At 36.2% G+C, this 21,343-nt stretch overlaps 1 long non-coding RNA gene across 1 annotated transcript; it reads right to left on the reverse strand.

Annotated features, from left to right (window-relative positions):
* Positions 1-943: 943 nt before the first annotated feature.
* LOC120354806 lies at positions 944-19,963 on the reverse strand. The gene is made up of 3 exons (XR_005573199.1): positions 19,825-19,963; positions 16,279-16,282; positions 944-1,870 (listed from the first exon to the last, which is right to left on the reverse strand). It is a non-coding gene; the product is annotated as an uncharacterized LOC120354806 (long non-coding RNA).
* Between the last annotated feature and the right edge of the window lie 1,380 nt (positions 19,964-21,343).

The following is a 21,343-nucleotide window of genomic DNA, read 5'->3' on the forward strand; positions in this document are numbered from 1 at the left end:
TGGACATATCAATGTCCATTCTTCGGAAAGAATATTAAAAATATCCTCCCCACTAACTCTCTACCAAAACGTTAATTTCGTTATTTAAACTAAGGATTTATTTATTAATGGAAATATTGTAAAAGTTTTAATCAATATGAATATTAAAGAGAAAAAAAAACAGAAAATTGATAGAGTAAAATAATTATATAGGTAGATAAGATCAAATAAATAAAATGAAGTAGGCTGAAAGTAGATCAGGGTTATCGACTTTCAGTAATAAACAGCATTATGCAGTGGATAATTGAAATAACATGAGTTTATATAATATATATATATATATATACAATTCGTTCTATAACATGGTTTAAAGGTTTGTATTTGTGGGATGGGTGGGGGATGGATGTCATGTGATCGCTCTAGGGCCGGACAGTTTCAGTCATTTGTCCAAAAGATGTTTTTTTAAAGTTAGGATGAAGCTCGCTCGGCTCTCGATGGACCTGATAGAAACAGGAAGTGCATTCCATGCACGACAGGCACTGACTAAGAAGGATTTTGTGAAAATAGTAGTTCGATGATTGGGTATCCTTAAAGTACTTTCTCCGGTTCTAGTATGTGAAGCATCTATCCTCCTACCTTCAGAGACAAATTTGAAATCATCTTTAAAATAGTTCGGATTACCGTATATCAAGATATCTCTAACAAGCTTGACTATTCGAAAAAGCCTCTGATCGGGAAGCTTTAATGTTGAACTAGCAATGTGGGCTGGGGTGATATGATCATGGCGTTGGAGAGAGTAGACGAAACGTAGACAATAATTTTGGCAACGCTGTAGTTTATCATTCAGAGTGACTTGCATATCGTTAAGAACAGAATTACAATACATTAAATGTGGGAAGATGAGAGATTGAACCAATAATAATTTAATGTTTCACCATAAGAGGTTAATGGCGCTAGGGCCGAATGATAAATTTGAACCCAATTGTTTCACCATAACAAATTATAGGCGCTAGGGCCAGGAGTTGAATAATTGAAACTGAATAAGGTTTCAACATAAGAAAGTAGCAGAGGCGATCGGTGCTGTAAAAAGTTAGTGAAGCACTAATTTGTTGGTGGGGCAGGGGGAGGGAGGTGGTTGTGGTTTGTTTGTTGGGGGTAATTTTCCTTGACCATGCATGTAATATTTCCTTTTACTCATTCTCTTTTCTATTGAAGCATAATCTCACTGTAGACTGACAAGAGATTTCCTTCCAAACTTGAAATAACATAAAAACTCTGCATTACAATTTATTATTATCAAGAGATATATCTAAGAATAATATATAATTGGAAAAAAACTCACCAAAGTTGATCAAGTATGTAGTCAAGTCTATTCCATTGAGTTATGTATTCAATTATGCACTTGATTATTGTAAATGGAAATATATAATACAATGTTGTTGTTAGCATATGGCTTGGATTGTGGGGAGTCCCGTATAGGCAGTTCCACTCCGCCAACATAACCACAATCTCCCATGATGGAAAACTGCGATACCATACTTATTCTTAATTTCACATGAATTTCAATTGGAAAAATCTTCTGATTAAAAAACACAAAATAAAACACTAAAATCACTTATCCACGTCCGGAAACTTTAGAATCTTAAGATAATTTATAACACCAAATTTTCAACACATTGTATAATACAATGTGATAAAGTGATAATAATTGAAGATTTCCTTGTATAAGAATTGAATTGAAAAAATTGAAAAACTTGGGGATTAGCAAAAGTTAAAATCCATTCTTCTTTCTTGAGCAGCAAATACTTTAAAAATGTCTCTTTGTTTTCCAATTCGACTAGCAACTCGGATTCCATTGAAATGATACCCAAATGAGAAAGTCTCTTCTGGCCTGTTGTGTTCTGAGAGTATGTTTTTATCCTTAATGGTGAAGCATTGCATGCACTCCGCACAGCTGGCAGTGGACTGCTTATGATTAAATTACAACTGATGCCACTGGGGAGTTGAGTAAACATGCGCCACTTCACTGGAGAATAAATGAGAATTGATAGTAGTGAAATAATAACCAGCAGGACCAGAGCCTTGTTCCCTTATCATCAGATGGTTCAAGAATTGAAGTAAAGAGCAGGCATCATTCAATAATAAAACAGATTTAACAATATATAATATTTATTGATGATAATAGTAATAAATTTTAATGAGGAAAGCTCCCGGGCTTCAATAGTAAAACAATTACAAATATTGAATATATGCCATAGAGGATGGTCAAAAATAGGTATGCTATATAATCCAAAGATATTATTAAGATGGCATTCGGTGCCCAAAATTGAAAATTAATCCAAAGTATCTATGAACAGAAATACAGTATTGAAAATTGTATAAAAGTAGTAGGCCTAATATTTATTAGCAAATTGAAAAATCAGTAATGTAAGTAAAATTTTTAATATTTAAACTGTAGGCTATTAATTGATATTGAAAATAAATAACTGAATAATTAGGAATGATTGAATCTGAGAAGTAATTTAATTGATTTGGGAACAATTGAAACTAGAAAAAATAACCTTAAATTAATCAATCAAAATGTCTAAAACTGCTTTGACTTAATGAAGTAAATTATTGAAATGAAAAAGCTTATTAAGCTTAAGTATCACCAAAGGATGATACAAAATGAGTCAAATACAAGTTATGTATTAATACACAAATGCCAGTGAAAATAAGTATTCAAAATAATAAAAATTATTTAAAATGACTGGCAAAAATCTCTAGGCCAGGTATTAGAATAGCTCAATTGCAATGTAATTAATTTTTAGTAGGTCTGAGCAGGTAATTTCAAAATGGCTGGCAAATCTCCAGACCAGCTATGAGAATAACTATTATTCAAATTGGTAATAGAATTGTTGTAAATAATCAGGTAAACAAGTTAATAAAAGGAACAGATACCGCCTTTCAAGTGTGCTGCCATCCAATCTCAATGTCCAGAGAAATTTGAATATCAGGAACCAGAGTTGAATAAGGAGATTCAATGAGACTTGAAATTCAGGAGCCAGGGTTTCAGCAAGGATGATGTACCATGGAGAGAATAATGTAGTTTTTAAAGATGAATAATCATTCAAAGTTGGAATGTCTCAAAATTTGTAGGCACTGATTACATGGAAAATCGTGATGCACAATGTATGTCAATGCAGGCTAGGCTAGGCTTGCAAAAATTGAGTCCTAGTATTGTAAGTCCTGATGAAGTGAACCAAATCAATGATTTGTATGTCTTGTTGAATAAAGATATGTAAAGTTCTCAAAATAATTGATAATAATAAATATTGCTAGTTCGAATTTCAACCTGTTTGAAATCCGTAATAGGTTAGAGTTCTGAATAAGTATACATCACCAAACGATGTTGTAGAAATTGGCAAGTAATTGTTGGAAATCACTGAGAAATGAGACGCCACTCATGAATTTCGACTTGAATACATAGGTAATTGTTAAAAATGATTAGATGAATTAGTTAGAACCAGCTTTGCAGTCACTGAAGTTCTGAATGAGAATACGTCACCAAACGATGTTGTAGAAATTGAGAAGTAATTGTTGGAAATCACTGAGAAATGAGATGCCGCTCATAAATTTCGACTTGAATACATAGGTAATTGTTCAAAAAGATTAGATGAATTAGTATGAGTTTTGCAGTCACTGAAAAAGATGTATCAGGAACAACTAGGAAAAGATGCTGTAGTGCATAGAACAAACAAGAAGCCATTGCGAAATAGCGGAAAAAAAACACTGCCACACACGTCTGAATTCATATTAAGAATTAAAATTACAATCAACAAATCAATGCCAAATGGAGAGGCACTAAAAATACTCAATAATAATATAATAATACTCTAATTCACAAAATCAGACAAGAAATACAATTACAGAATACAATAATGACAAAATCGAGAATAGTTAATGACAATGGCTGTTGGGTTGGCAACAGACAGAGCAGGAAGGCGCTAGATTCAAAATTACTGAAGAATTTGATGTGAGTTTCAACATAAGCCAGGCCAGTTGTGTAATTCAAAGAATTGCACAAAAACAAAAATAAAGAGAATATGTTGAAACAAGAGGACGAATTATTCAGAATTGTCCTGAGGAAGAGGAGCAATACTTGTGATAGGTCATTTGTAAGTACCTTTAGAAGTGTGCACTAAGACCACACAGACCTTTTTATCAGCACCAGGGAAAGTTTGAACAATGCGACCAATTTTCGAATTTGTAGGAAGGGTGCCCACATCCTTAAGGAGAACTAGTGTATCAACACTAATATTGTCAGAGACTGAAGTCCATTTTTGCCTTTTTTGTAATGTTATTGGGTATTCCTCTGACCAACGATCCCAAATCTTCTGAGTGAGAGAGGAAAGAAGTAACCAACATGACAAATAATTTGTATGTTTTGTATTAGATGGTTTGAAAGGTAAATGCATTGATAGGTCTACCAATGATGAAGTGACCTGGTGACAAGTAGGACAAATCAGTTGGATCCTCAGTAAGAGGTACAATAGGTCTTGAATTGAGTATGGCCTCAATCTGAGTTGAAATAGTAAATAGCTCTTCCAAATTCAAGATTTGATTTAGCATGACTACCTTGAAGATATTTTTGAAATTTTTAATGGCATTCACCCACAGACCGCCAAAATGTGGGGGATGGGGAGGAATGAAATTCCACTGAATGTTGAAGGCAGATGCTTTACACTGAATTTCTTTTTGATTTTGTGCTGATGATAGAAAATCAGATAGCTCCTGTAGCTCATTATTGGTGCCATGAAATGTTGTAGCATTGTCAGAATAGATTGTTTCCGGAATGCCACGATGGGAAGCAAAACGACTAAGTGCAGCTATGAAAGCTTCACTGAAAGCCTCAGTGACTACCTCCACATGCACAGCACGAGTCACCATACATATGAATAATGCTAAGTAATCTTTGACAAAGGTACATGACCTGGGCCCACCAATGCGTATGGATATTGGTCCAGCATAATCCACACCACAATTATAAAATGGAAAATCTATGTTTACTCGGACAGCTGGTAATTGCCCCATCAACTGCTCAGCTTTTGTATGAGTGAATCAGAAGCATTTCAAACAAGTGCACAAGATACTTTTAACAGTACGGCGAGTAGATATGATGCAATATTTCTGATGAATAGCAGCCATGGTGCTTTGTACTCCAGCATGAAGCAAGCGCAAATGAGTTGCAATGACTAAAGCTTTAACAAATTTATGTTTGCTTGGCAGTACAATTTCATGTTTATATTCAAAAGGAATTTTGGCATTTTCTAAATGACCACCAACTCTTATAGTGCCATCTGAATAGAGAAAAGGTGTTAGATTCTTCAATGGGCTTTTTGATGACAATTCTTTATCCTCAGCTAGAAGGTTTAATTCTGTATAAAAAGCTTCACATTGAACAGCCTTCACAAGTTGAAGTTCAGCATTTGAAAGTTCATCAATGGATGGAAAACCAGTATGATGATTCTCAATTGAACTATGTGAATTGTGAATGAATCGCAGCAGAAAAGCAGTGGAACGAATCATTTTGTGACATTCAAAAAATTTGGATATTATTTGAGATAGAACAGAAATTTGCAGAGTATTAGCAATGGATACTAGAACATTTGAAACATGTGAAAGAAGAACATTTGATGAGACTGAGCTCCAAGAATAACTGGGCATTGATAGAAACTTAGGGCCATTCCACCAAAGGCAATGATCAATAAGCTCTTGAGGCATACAACCACGTGATATAATATCAGCGGGGCTATGAGCTGTTCTTACATGATTCCAACAAAATTTTGAGGTAGATTCCTGAATTTTAGTAATACGCACAGCTATAAACATATTTTTTCTTTCAGCAGGTGATTTCAACCATTCACAAACAGTCGAAATCCACCTTTTTCAAGAGTAGCTAATAAATTGTGATCTTACTTGTTCAACTGAGTTAGCACCACAAAGTAGATCGTCCACGTAAAAATCATTTTTAATTGCTTGAGATAATTCAAGATTGTGTTTGGCCTCCAACTCAGCCAGTTCAATAAGACATCATGTGGACAAAAAGGCTGCAGGGGCAGATCCATGAGTGACTGTTTAAAGTTTATATTCTAGCAATGGTTTGGCTGGATCATCACGCCATAGAATATGGTGAAAATCCTGGTCAGCTGGGTCAAGCAAAATTTGTCGATACATTTTAGAAATGTCTGCAACAAATGCAATAGGGTAAGATCTAAAGTGCAGAACAAATTGAAATAATTCTTGTTGTACAGTAGGTCCTACATGTAAAACATCATTCAAAGATAATCCACTGCTAGTTTTGGGTGAAGCATCAAAAACTACACATAGTTTTGTAGAAGTTGAATCTGGTTTCAAAACACAATGATGGGGTAGATAATAAGCCTTTTGATCTGTTGTAATTTCAGGAGCTTGAATCATGTGATCAAGTTGTTAATATTCATTCATAAATGACACATATTGCGATTTCAATTCTGGATTGGATGACAATCTTTTCTCCAGGGAATGAAAGCGTTTGATAGCTTGCCATCTTGAATTGCCTAAGAAATCAAAGGAATCCTTCCTTGGAAGTGAGACCATAAACCTACCATCATCTTGACGAATAGTATGTGACATGGATAGAATTTGATTTCTTATTTTATTGATTGATTTTTTATGTGTTTTAGATTTAAGATTTTTCAGGAGAAAAGACTCTGATATTAGAATAATACTTTCCGTAGTTGGACTTTAGTGGGAAAATATAATTTAGTGAGTAAGTAGTATTATTACAGCAACAATAAGATTCTGCTAACTTATGTCTAAACGACTCTGGGAACCAGCAAATTCAGGGATATTTGCTAGTTCTCACGGATGAGGCAGCTCCACGAGGCAAGGAAAAGGCGGATGTTTGGTAGCCTGTAGATATTTTCACAGAGGAATACTGCAGACCTGGCAAGTACCTGCTTGCTGAATCTCGTGAGAACCGACTCTTCCAATAGCAGCGGTTAGGCCTTCTGGCACACTGACGTGGAGAGGGGGAAGTTTTCCAGACGGAAAGCTTCCAGGCGTTAAACAACCGAGGTATCGAGCAGATCAAAATCCAAACCGTATTGCAAAAAGTTAAGTTATTTTTCCGGCATTATGATATACGTGAGTGTCCTGTGGTTTGGGATTACGGTGGGAGTGATAGCTGTGGGTAAGTGCCAAAATTTCTAGCTCCTTATAAAACATTTTCACCCGGCCGAGACCCTAATTAATAAAATCATTGTTGTAGTAAATTTCTAGTTAGCAGAATCTTATTGGAAGGTAGTTTTTGAAGGAATAATATTTGGATAAAATGTACTGCATATTTCATTCTTTAAATTTCAAGTGATTGACATAGCCTAATAAATGAGAAATTCTTTAGGTAATACAATGTTGTTGTCTATCCAGTTCCCATGACTCCCTTGTAGTAGTAATAAGATATCTTCAACCCCCATCAAGGGTGGTTACAAAACTGGTGGCGTGCGGTGGGATAGACTGCAAAAATGTCTATCTAACCAGATCTGAGTCATGGGACAAAAATTCACTGTTAGAAACGAGAAAATAATAGAAAACTTGAATTGAAAAATAGATTTAATTGAGATAGTGAATGTTGATTACTTTATTATAATCAGATCTTAGATGGAAATAGAATTGTTAGATTAATAGAAATAAGATTTTTCAGAGAAACCATTCAAAATTTAAGATTTCAAGTCAACCCTTTAAGATGAATGAAGTACAACCTGATCTACCTGTTCAAAATGTAGATAGATCAGAAATAGAGTGTTTACAAGAGCAATTGAGACAACTTAGGGCACAAAGGGAACGTGAACACTTAGAAAAAGTTAGATTACAGCAAGAGTTAGACACTGTTAATGCTTCAAACAGTCAACAGGTTCGACCAACAACCTTAGTAAGTAAGGATTTAGGTTTACAATCACTTGTAAGAACATTTTCAGGTGAAGAAGGTGGACAAAAAGTAGAGGAATTTATCCAAAATTTAAAATTTGTAGCACAGTCTGGTAATTGGTCAGATAACGATGAAAAGCTCATATGTAAATTAAAAACATCTGGGGCTGCATCTGTCTGAACACTCATCCCGAATTATTGTCCGAGGGAGCGACTTTTGTCGAGTATGAAAAAGTTCTTCTAGAGAGATTCAAAGAGTTACGAGAACCTGAAAGTCATTTATTTGCGTTGAGTGCGATTGAACAACACCGGAATGAGCCAATACGTGCGTATGCGGATCGCTGTCGAGAATTAGGCTTAAAAGCTATACCAATCCCCAACGATCATCCTGCAGAAGCTAAATACGCTCGCCTCCAACTAGATAGAACGGTTTTGACAGCTTTCATTCGAGGATTATTTGGTTCTGCATCCATAACCCTACAAGTTCATCCCCCAAAAACCTTGGAAGAGGCGGTAGTCGTAGCTGAACGAGTTGAACAAGCGACCGCATCCAATCAAGACAACGTGTTTGCGCTTTCATTCAAGAAGGATCAGAACGTGAAAGCATATGGATATTTTAAGAGCAATCCGAATACACAGTTCAGACAGTCTGATAAGAAGGGACCTTGCTTTGCATGTGGTAGGATGGGTCACTTTGCTAGGGAATGTACCAACACGGGAACAAACCATTCCCCAAATCAGCTGAGAAATTTTTCTGAGTCACAACCACGTAAATTCTACAATAAATTTGTGAGATACTGTTTTGTTTGTGGAGAATCGTCTCATACAGCATATAATTGCGCTAAACACGCTTCTCCTGTGGAAAATGAAGACATTAGTGCCCAAACACCTCAGTACTTGGAAAACTAAGATTGGCTGGGAGTCACCCAACTACTCAGCCTAATCATGGAGAGGGGCATTGCAATATAGTTCCAAGAGTATCAACTCGCGGTAGAGGAAGTCACGTTACCATCGAGATTGAAGGTCAATGCAAAACATTTTTAGTTGACACCGGCGCGGAGATATCTATTTTGAAAGAGGCTATTCCAGGTGTAAAACTAATAGAGGAGAAAGCTGTTGCTAAGGGTGTGACAGGCATGAATTTAGCTGTGATAGGAGCACAAGTTTTACAAATAAATGTCTTAAAGTTCAAGGTTAAACATAGATTTCTCATCACCAATGTTGAGATTAAAGAGGATGGTTTGCTTGGTTGGGATTTGTTATCCAAATTGTACGCAGTTATCGATGTAGGCAATAATTCAATAACATTTGGAGGTGAGAAAGTAGGTGAAGTTCAAAATGAGTCATACAATAATATTGAAATGTCATATTTTTGTGATTGTGTTAGTGAAAATGAAAGTAGGAAAACTATAAGCTGTAATGCCCCGACCGACCCCACCCATCCACTCCATGACAGGAGGAGGTCTGAGTTCAAAGATCGCGGAATGTCAACAAAGACCCATTGTTCAAATGATCAAGTAAGACCGGCTACAGTGTATACCGCAAAAAGCACTTTTATTCCTGCTCATTCTGAAATTTTGATCGATGTTACTCTGAGAGATGTAATCAAGGAAGGGCTTATATTCATCGAACCCCCATTAGATCCACTGCCTGGAATAAGGGTTGCTCGTAGTGTTCAGCATGTCAACAATTCAATCTCATTTGTTAAAGTTATAAACCTTAATCCGTATCCAGTACAGCTATTAAAAAATAAATGTATGGGTATTGCAGAGCATGTGAGGATTACTGAACGCTCTTTACAGATAGCATCTGTATCAATGGATGAAAATAATTCAAAATTAGAAAAACAAATTGATGAGACTTTATCTCATCTAAAGACGGAAGAAGCTGCGTTAATAAGTAAAGTATTAAAGCGCTATATCACAACATTTGAAGAGCCAGGATTAGAGGGATGTAATGTACCCGTTGAACATCATATCCCCACATTTGAAGAAAGACCGATTGCGAAAAGACCCTATAGAGTACCTTACCACATGCGCCCAGTAGTGGAAGAGCATATAGCCGAAATGCTGAATAAAGGTATGATTGTACCGTCAAACAGTCCTTGGAGTGCACCGATTGTACTTGTAAGAAAGAAAACAACCGATGGAAGCCTCAAATATCGTTTCTGTTCAGATTTCAGGCTATTAAATTCAGTTACTAAAGCAAATGCATATCCATTACCGCTTATAAATGAGACACTTGAAGGACTAGGCAATAGTAAATATTTCTCAACTTTGGATTTGCAAAGTGGGTACCACCAAATAAAAATAGCAGAAGAGGACCAAGAAAAGACTGCTTTCACAACCGTCGGTGGGCATTTTGAGTATGAGAGAATGGCTTTTGGATTGACAGGAGCCCCTCATACATTCCAAAAATCGATGGACTCCCTCCTGGCCGAAATTTTAGGAACAGAGTGTTTTTTTTATTTAGATGATGTAATAGTTCACAGTCAAACAATCAACCAACATGCAGAACGTCTAGCTCACGTGTTAGCAATATTCGAGAATGCTAATTTGAAAGTAAATCTCGAAAAGTGCAATTTTGTGAAAAGTTGTGTTCGTTATCTGGGTCACCTGGTGACATCGGAAGGAGTGAAACCCGATCCGGAGAAAATCAAGGCGGTTAAACAATACCCTGAGCTGAAGAACGTGCGAGAAGTCAGGAGTTGGCTTGGTTTAGCCAGCTATTATCGACGTTTTATCGATGGATTTGCCTTAATAGCTCAACCCCTAACACAATTAACAAAGAAAGGAGTGGACTTTGTATGGGGGCCACAACAGATGGAATCATTCGAAAAATTGAAGAAATTATCTTGTTCGGAGAATGTTCTTATATTCCCTGACTTTGATTGCGAATTTATTGTTGCAACAGACGCGTTGAGCACATCGATTGCCACGATACTTTCACAGCAAACGGATAACAGAGAAAGGCCTGTAGCATTTGCCAGTCGACAATTGAATGACGCCGAGAAAAATGATAGTACTACAGAACGTGAGCTGCTGGCTGTTATGTATGCAACAAAACAGTTTCGATGCTATCTTTTAGGAAGGAAGTTCACGCTAGTCACCGACCATGCAGCTCTGAAATGGATGCTAAGTCTGCGCGACCCTTCATCCAGACTAACCAGGTGGGCTCTGAGATTGGCTGAGTTTCAGTACGACGTGGTTCATAAGACACTCCAATGCAGATGCTCTCAGTTGCGCTGTAAATGGAGTACAAATAGAAGGATTATCGGAAGATTGTGTTGCAGCCGACCAGCTGCATTATGATTGGCGCAATAAATTGTTGGAATCAATTCTGGGTCAAATAGAGAATGGATTAGTATGGTGGACCAACAAAAACGACGATCCGTCTCACTGGAAATTAGCTGTCCCTAAAACACTAAGAACAACTGTGTTGAAACTGAATCACAGCACCCCTTGGGCGGGACACTCAGGACAAGAGAGAACCGCTAGTCGTGTGAAACAGAGATACTATTGGCCTGCACTAGGAGAAGATGTGAGAAAGTTTGTAGCAGAATGTCATGAATGTGCTCGTCGAAAAACTCCCGTGTCTTTGAAAGCCCCTGTCCAATCCGCTGAAGAGCCAAGTTATCCTTTCGACCTTGTATCGATGGACATAGTCGGCCCACTTCCAACAACAAGGAATGGAAACAAATACTATGTTAGTTTTATCGATCATTTTATGCGTTATGCGGAGGTCATTCCCATTGTCAATCAAACAGCCGAAACAATAGCTAAAGTCTTCATCACCAACATTATAACTCGACACGGTGTACCCAACCGTCTACTGAGTGATCAAGGCCGAAACTTTTTATCCAGTTTATTTGTGGAAACTTGTAAAATGCTGGGTATTGACAAAATCAGAACGACAGCGTATCATCCGGAATGTAATGGTAGAATTGAGCGATTACATCGTACCCTGAACGAGTCCATAGCACATTTCGTAAAAAGAGACGGTACCGATTGGGACACCTGGTTGCCCTATGCCCTGATAGCATACAGATCCACACCTCATTCATCTATCGGTTATTCTCCTCATTTCATGCTATATGGACGAGAAATAGTGCTTCCAGGATCGTGTGTCATACCAGGTGAGGTTCGCAGAGAAACTACTGAGTTTCATCTGAAAGAGTTGAAGGAAAGATTCTCAGAAGCATACAACATAGCAAATGAACGATCTATACAAGCGGCGCAAAAACGAATGAAGCAAGCCAATCTCAGTAGAAAACTTCGGAGTTTTGAGGAAGGAGATTTAGTGTATCTGTTAGAGCCAGCTGTTAAACCAGGAAACTCAGCGAAATTCCACCTTCCTTGGGAGGAACCCTATGTTGTTAGTAAGAAGCTATCCGATGTAAATTATATGATAAATTTATCGGATGGAAAAAGAGTAATAGTACATATTAATAGGATGAAACCATGTTATAAGAAAATGGAGGTTTTTGAACAAGAAAATGAACCGTTGTCAGATAAAGACATAGCTGGGAATGATGAGGATATCGATCATAGGAGGAATGAGGAGTTCATCAATTATCGTGCACCCAAGGATGAGGATGACAAACTTGTTGAAGCTGGAGAACGAGCTGGAGCTGGATTGAACGAGAAGAGGTGGTAGAAAATTTTGAAGAAAATGTCGAGGAGGAAGAAGAAGAAAATCTCCCTAGCCCCGTGTTGGATGAGAGAGAAGACCCACTCTACCCTCCAGGTAGAAGTAGAATAGTTGAACGATCACCTTATTTCACTAGAAGTCAAGCTAGGAGTAATGCTTTCGTTGGACGTAGAAATTTGCATTAGAAGTTCAAACTAATTATGTTATGACAACTTGATAATTATTGGACAGTTGGATCGAGTAGACTGTTCTTATTATTGAGGAGTCAGGATAATTAGTAAACAAACAAATGCCCCGAGTAAGGCGTTAAACTGCTCATCATCATAATGAAATAGATTTCAAAAATGAACTATTGATTTGAATTTATAAAACATGAAAGGAAATTGTCTGCAGCGAGACTCTAAACTGCTTTATTTTTAGAATTAAGCTAGCTGAATGTGAAGAAAAGTGAAATGGAAAAAAAAGAAGAGTAATCTGAGTAATTGAGTATAAGACAAATATCAGTGGAATAATATTGTGTAATAATTATGTGTTATTTTATAAATGAGTTGAATGAGAGTCATGAATTTATTAACGTTTATAAGTATTGGCCAGATGATGAATTAGAATAGAATTATGTAATTATATTATATTAGTTGAATGAGAAGATTTTCGACAAGGACGAAAGATCAGCCTTCAAAAGAGATAGAGAGAGAAATATAACGTTGCTACTTGCCGTGAGACAATGCAATCCTTCGTCATCAGAAAGACATCTGCGACGTACCTATAGGATTAGTGACAATGGACTATAGATATACAGTAAGTTGTGCGGAAGGACCTACGACAACATATTGACAAAGAAGAAGAAGAAGAAAATAACACAAACAGCAGTAGCCTTGTTTGTAAACAAAGTTGACCTGTTGAGGGAGATCTACTGTTTACGTTATTGTTATGATGAAGATGATGAATAGATGTTAAAAAGCAGACGTGTAAAAAATTAGACTATTGTTCTTGTAAAATAGTTTGAATGAATTAGGAGTAAGATGCTTTGAGACTATTGTTTGATGCTGTAGGGAGGAAAATATTGTTGATATTTACTTGATTGAATGGAATTTATTATAGATGATAGTTAATAGATAATTATGTGTTCTTATTGTTGTTAATTAGGTGCAGAAGTACTTAAGAGTAATTTTTATAGAACTTTAGTATTAGAGTTGGAAATGATATTGCTATTACATAATGGTTGACTAGGACTTTGGAAATGAATTAGGCTATTAGTAATTATATAAATTTTGCTTTGAAATGATAATTATTCTAGGATTGAGTTTATATTTAAGTTTAATTGGATAAATGATTAGGTATAGATTTGTTAATGTTAGATCAGTAAAAATTGTGAAGGGCTCGGTCGGTTATCCTTTCCCCCAGAGAGCTAGAAACGAACAATTATCTGGGACTGGCACTTCCCGTATCTGTGTGATAACTGTGACTGTTGAGATAGAACTTTACTGACTGTTACACCAGACTTTTAGGTGAAGGTAAAAAGTGTTCCAGACCACTCACTACACTACCACGATGGAGGCGCGCACTCTGTCCAGCACGCCCGGAACCGGCAACAGTACCTGTAGCAGACAAGCCGCTCAACTCAGCGCCTCCAACTGCGATTTCAGCAGCAAGCAACTCCATCCATTTGGTCGACACCGCTCAACCAGGGCATGACAGCAAAGTGTTATTGTGGCAAGTGTGAAGTGAAAAGCAATCAAAAGTATGAAGTGAGAAGCAATCGGGAGGGATAGTCACCCTTTTGCGAAGAAGGGGGTAGTGTGACATGGATAGAATTTGATTTCTTATTTTATTGATTGATTTTTTATGTGTTTTAGATTTAAGATTTTTCAGGAGAAAAGACTCTGATATTAGAATAATACTTTCCGTAGTTGGACTTTAGTGGGGAAATATAATTTAGTGAGTAAGTAGTATTTTTGCAGCGACAATAAGATTCTGCTAACTTATGTCTAAACGACTCTGGAACCAGCAAATTAAGGGATATTTGCTAGTTCTCTCGGATGAGGCGGCTCCACGAGGCAAGGACAAGGCAGATGTTTGGTAGCCTGTAGATATTTTCACAAAGGTATACTGCAGACCTGGCAAGTACCCACTTGCCGAATCTCGTGAGAACCGACTCTTCCAATAGCAGCGGTTAGGCCTTCTGGCACACTGACGTGGAGAGGGGGAAGTTTTCCGGACAGAAAGCTTCCAGTCGTTAAACAACCAAGGTATCGAGCGGATCAAAATCCAAACCGTATTGCAAAAAATAAGTTATTTTTCCGGCATTATGATATATGTGAGTGTCCTGTGGTTTGGGATTATGGTGGGAGTGATAGCTGTGGGTAAGTGCCAAAATTTCTAGCTCCTTATAAAACATTTTCACCCGGCCGAGACCCTAATTAATAAAATCATTGTTGTAGTAAATTTCTAGTTAGCAGAATCTTATTGGAAGGTAGTTTTTGAAGGAATAATATTTGGATAAAATGTACTGCATATTTCATTCTTTAAATTTCAAGTAATTGACATAGCCTAATAAATGAGAAATACTTTAGGTAATACAATGTTGTTGTCTATCCAGTTCCCATGACTCCCTTGTAGTAGTAATAAGATATCTTCAACCCCCATCAAGGGCAGTTACAAGTATAATTTTTATAATGATCTTCTTCAAACTTATCCTCAGCAGATAATGGAACAACACTAGAAACTTCTTCTAGCTTCCAAAATTTTTCGAGTTGACTTGGTACACTAGTAGATAAAGTTTGAGATGACTTCATCAAAAGATTGTGATGAGGAAGTAGTTTCACAATTTCCAAAAATGATCCAGCCAAGTTTACTATTTTGAAGAATTAATGAACCAGGATTAGTAGTGATCTGACCAAAAGATAGTATTGAGGCAAAGACTCCAACACGAAGCAGTATATCAATTTTTTTAGATTGATAGAATTGGGGGTCAGCCAATTTCAGATTGTCAGGAATAGTAAAATTGTACAAATCAATTTTTGAAGAAGGAATAGCTGGTGAAATCTGTTCAACAACTATACATGACTGCTGACTTGACCAAGTATGATCAGTGGATTTAACAGTCAGACAATGCAACACTGAGGACTTAGATTTATTAGAGCAAACACTGTGAATTTGTGTTTCTACATGGACTGGTGGAAGATTGAGCTTGATTGCAAGTTCATTGGAAATTAAGTTACAATCACTACCACTATCAAGCAGTGCTGTAACTGGAATTGAACAGCCATATTTGTCTTGAACAAAAATTTTTGCTGTAGACATCACTGAAACAAAAGATTGTTTGAATGATGAAGTATCTGAAGCAACATTGCTATGAACAGTAACAGATTGACCAGAGTTACTATCATGATCCGGGGACAATGATTGTCTGTTGGTTGGAATAAATTGCAATGATGGCAAATAATCTTGTTGACTATTGTCACCTTGATTAGAATTAGACTGAATAGCATTGGAAATGACTTGATCTTCTACTTTAATGGAAGAAAAACTATCATGGAGAAGAGTGTGGTGTCGTTTGCCACACTGATGACAAGTTTTAGTTGAGCATGTGTGATTTGCATTATATGGCTTCAGACAATTGAAGCATAATTTTCTTGATTTTATTGAATCAAGTCGAGCTGTAACTTTAATAAAGCTTCACACTTGAATACAGTGTGTGACTGACCTTGACAGAATAAACATGAAATACTCTGATTTGAATTTTTATTTGAGACCTCATTAAGAGTGATAATTTGGGAAGTTTGAAAATTTGTTCCTGTATTAAATTGACGTGATTGATTACTGTTTTGCTGATAAGTATTTGAATTGCTTTGAGGTTTCTGCAATAGCTTTTGAGCTGGTTGAGAATTGTTGTTTGCAGACATAGCTTCTCAAACCTTACATTGAGTTTCCAGGAATTCCCATAGACTATTCAAGGATGGTATTTTGTTGAAAGAGGAACGTTTTTCCCAATCCCTAAGTGTGGATTGATCAAGATGTGACTATATTTTGTGAGAAAAAATCAAATCTTTGTTTTCAATACCAAGCTTTAAAGCTTCAAGAGCTTCAATATTAGATTTATTATGATCTATATAAGCCCTGAGTGACTGTGCACAATTCTTTTTAATTTCTGGTGGATTGTCCAATGCAAACACATGACTGGATGCTATTAGACATGGGTTTTCATATCTCTCCTCAAGCAATCGCCAAGCTACCTTGAAATTGTCATCACCAGCTGTGATATTCAGGATTCGTGCCAATGCTTCACCAGATAATGCTTGCTTGAGATATCTAAGTTTCATTGCATCACTTACTGATGGTTGATCAATGATAATACTGGTGAATGAGGTTTTGAATTCTCTCCAAAGTTGGAAGGAACCAGAAAAAACTGGCATAGGAATTTCAGGTAATCTAAATGTTGGTTGTACAGGTTGAGTGGCAACATAAGGAGGAACATTAGGGGTTGCATGGTTCTGTTGTTCCTGTTGATAAGTGTAGCCTTTCAAGTTAGCATTGACTTTGGCCAAAAATGGAATAAAGATTTGAAAAAATCTAAAGTATGTATCATTATCCTCTTCAGAATTATCTACAAGTGTAGCATGATTGGATTTGTATTTAGTAGAGATGCCTTCTACTTCAGTTTTTATGAGAGACAACTCTTGAAAGGTTGCCTCATCAGTGACTTGATAGTTGTCATACTTGTCAATGAACCAGTCCAGTTGTCTAGACATGGATGCTTGAGAAGCTTTGAGTTTGTCAAAAGCTGCTTGCTGCTGATGGTTGGCAGGCATGCTTAGAAATGAATGTATACGACCTTAAATTGCAGGAAGTGCTCTCAGTGTGCAAAAAGCACAGGATGATTGGCAAGTAGTGTTGCTAAGCATTGAGATTGAACAGCTTCACTCAAAATGCGATGACAGCGAGGCTCAGTTTTCTCAGCATGGATGATGATCAATGACTGGAAGCCAGCAATGTGACTGAAAGTTGAAAACAATATGTGAGTATATATCCTGGTATTCTATACAATATACAACTAAATTATCATTGAATTGGATAATGCAGGCATGGGATACAGTTAATTTTGCATTGAGAATGTTGTCCTGGAGCAATTCTGAATGAATAAATTTATAAAAATTTAAATTTGACAAATCAATTATGCACTGGTAAATCCAGCCCGGAGGACCAAACAATGAAGCATTGCATGCACTCCGCACAGCTGGCAGTGGACTGCTTATGATTAAATTTCAACTGATGCCACTGGGGAGTTGAGTAAACATGCGCCACTTCACTGGAGAATAAATGAGAATTGATAGTAGTGAAATAATAACCAGCAGGACCAGAGCCTTGTTCCCTTATCATCAGATGAGAGAGCAAGGTTCAATAATTGAAGTAAAGAGCAGGCATCATTCAATAATAAAATAGATTTTTCAATATATAATATTTATTGATGATAATAGCAATAAATTTTAATGAGGGAAGCTCCCGGGCTTCAATAGTAAAACAATTACAAATATTAAATATATGCCATAAAGGATGGTCAAAAACAGGTATGCTATATAATCCAAAAATATTATTAAGATGGCATTTGGTGCCCAAAATTGAAAATTAATCCAAAGTATCTGTGAGCAGAAATACAGTATTGAAAATTGTATAAAAGTAGTAGGCCTAATATTTATTAGCAAATTGAAAAATCAGTAATGTAAGTAAAATTATGAATATTTAAACTGTAGTCTATTGATTAATATTGAAAATGAATAACTGAATAATTAGGAATGATTGAATCTGAGAAGTAATTTAATTGATTTGGAAACAATTGAAACTAGAAAAAATAACCTTAAATTAATCAATCAAAATGTCTAAAACTGCTTTGACTTAATGAAGTAAATTATTGAAATGAAAAAGCTTATTAAGCTTAAGTATCACCAAAGGATGATACAAAATGAGTCAAATACAAGTTATGTATTAATATACAAATGCCAGTGAAAATAAGTATTCGAAATAATAAAAATTATTTAAAATGACTGGCAAAAATCTCTAGGCCAGGTATTAGAATAGCTCAATTGCAATGTAATTAATTTGTAGTAGGTCTGAGCAGGTAATTTCAAAATGGCTGGCAAATCTCCAGGCCAGCTATGAGAATAACTATTATTCGAATCGGTAATAGAATTGTTGTAAATAATCAGGTAAATAAGTTAATAAAAGGAACAGATACCGCCTTTCAAGTGTGCTGCCATCCAATCTCAATGTCCAGAGAAATTTGAATATCAGGAACCAGAGTTGAATAAGGAGATTCAATGAGACTTGAAATTCAGGAACCAGGGTTTCAGCAAGGATGATGTACCATGGAGAGAATAATGTAGTTTTTAAAGATGAATAATCGTTCAAAGTTGGAATGTCTCAAAATTTGTAGGCACTGATTACATGGAAAATCGTGATGCACAATGTATGTCAATGCAGGCTAGGCTAGGCTTGCAAAAATTGAGTCCTAGTATTGTAAGTCCTGATGAAGTGAACCAAATCAATGATTTGTATGTCTTGTTGAATAAAGATATGTAAAGTTCTCAAAATAATTGATAATAATAAATATTGCTAGTTCGAATTTCAACCTGTTTGAAATCTGTAATAGGTTAGAGTTCTGAATAAGTATACGTCACCAAATGATGTTGTAGAAATTGAGAAGTAATTGTTGGAAATCACTGAGAAATGAGACGCCACTCATAAATTTCGACTTGAATACATAGGTAATTGTTCAAAAAGATTAGATGAATTAGTATCAGTTTTGCAGTCACTGAAAAAGATGTATCAGGAACAACTAGGAAAAGATGATGTAGTGCATAGAACAAACAAGAAGCCATTGCAAAAAAGCGGCAAAAAAAAAACACTGCCACACACGTCTGAATTCATATTCAGAATTAAAATTACAATCAACAAATCAATGCCAAATGGAGAGGCACTAAAAATATTCAATAATACAAAATCAGACAAGAAATACAATTACAGAATACAATAATGACAAAATCAAGAATAGTTAATGACAATGGCTGTTGGGTTGGCAACAGATGGAGCGGGAAGGTGCTAAATTCAAAATTACTGAAGAATTTGATGTGAGTTTCAACATAAGAAAAGGATGTCTCTACAGAGGCTGTAGTGACTGGAATTGTATACAGCAAGGAAAGGAGTAATCCAATTTGCTCAAATGTTTTCCTGAGCAAATTGTTGGATTTCGACAGAAACATCTTACAAAGCTCACTCAAAGTCTTCCCTCTGAACTCTTCACTTGAATAAAATACAATGAGTTTGTTTTTTAATTGCACCTGGTCAAAGAAATTCCCATATGTGCTTAAAAAACTATTGAAAGCTGCTTCTGGGAAATCTCCTTTATGTTGTGGAAATTTGTCGGTTGAAAGAAGTTGCAGAAAATCCAATTTTGAGTAGTCTTCAAAACAGCATTGGAAATGGCCATCAATATTATCAAAAATTTCTCAGTACACTCGTTTGTAGTTGAACTGCCTTCTCTTATTTGGGGGTCCAATGTCACTCAAAACTTCTTCATAATTTTTTTCAAAGTCATCATGCTGTTTTGAAATGGTCTCACAAATACTTTCAATTTTTTTCTGCAGTACACAATGTCACTTGCCTGGTGCTGGAGAACATCTAAAAGAATGTCTGTATGACAGAATATTTTGTCAAAAACACTTAAGAGAAAAACAAACTGGAACTCCAGAACTGATAAGAATCCATTGACTGGAGCAAGGATATCAGATTCTATCTCCTCAGGGTGTTCTAGCATTGCTTGGAAAACTTCACAGAGCTCTTTTCTAAATTTATGCACTGTGTTCAATAGCCGATATAAGTAGTTCCATCGAGTTGGACAAACATTGGGCAACCTTCTCTTCAAAAATTCATCCAAAAAAGTGACACGCTTTGTTGATCTTGAGAAAAATGCAGCAATTCCATTCAATGTGCTGAAAAAATTTTGCATTGAGGAATTTCACTTACACTTTGTGACAAAACTAAATTCAGAACGAGCATAACAATGGACAAAAAGTGCTTCAGGATGGCTCTCTTTGATTCTTGCTTGTACACCAGATAGATGACCAGCCATTGTACTTGCTACATGTCTGTGCTACTAATTTTTCACTGCATCCAAACTTATTCAAAAACTCAAGAATATGCATTGAAATAGCAGAAGCATGCTTGTCAGTGCTTATGTCAGTGAAACCTAAAAATCACTTGTCCATCATTTACATAACGAAATACAATAGAAAACTGTGCTTTATTTGATACATCTGTTGTTTCATCCCCCAAACCACCACAAAATTTGCTTCCTCGAACTCTTTCTTCATTGACAATGATAAAGATGAACCCACAGCATCAATGAGGTCGTTCTGAATGTGACTGGAAAAACCTTTAAAAACAGTTGCTGTTTCCAAGTGTTCTGCTAAGAGAGGGTCGTAATCAGCAGTGTACTTCAAAAGTTCGATATAGTTCCCTCAATTAATCAAACTTTCTTTTCATTATTCCCCCGAAAAGCCAATTCTTGTTTTCCCAAGAAGCAAACCGCATTAATAAGTCTCTTAAGTAGATCCCGGTTCTGCTTGACTATTTTATCATGTTGCGAAATTTCCTGTTTCAATTGATCCAAACAGTCTCTATCCTGATCTGACCGGAAGAAGCAGCACACAATGAAGCATGTATGTGAATCACTGTTATTTCATGTGAAGTAAGCGATTTGCTTAAATTCCCA

Source organism: Nilaparvata lugens, chromosome X (genome assembly GCF_014356525.2).
Source record: "Nilaparvata lugens isolate BPH chromosome X, ASM1435652v1, whole genome shotgun sequence".
In the NCBI taxonomy this organism is placed as follows: domain Eukaryota; kingdom Metazoa; phylum Arthropoda; class Insecta; order Hemiptera; family Delphacidae; genus Nilaparvata; species Nilaparvata lugens.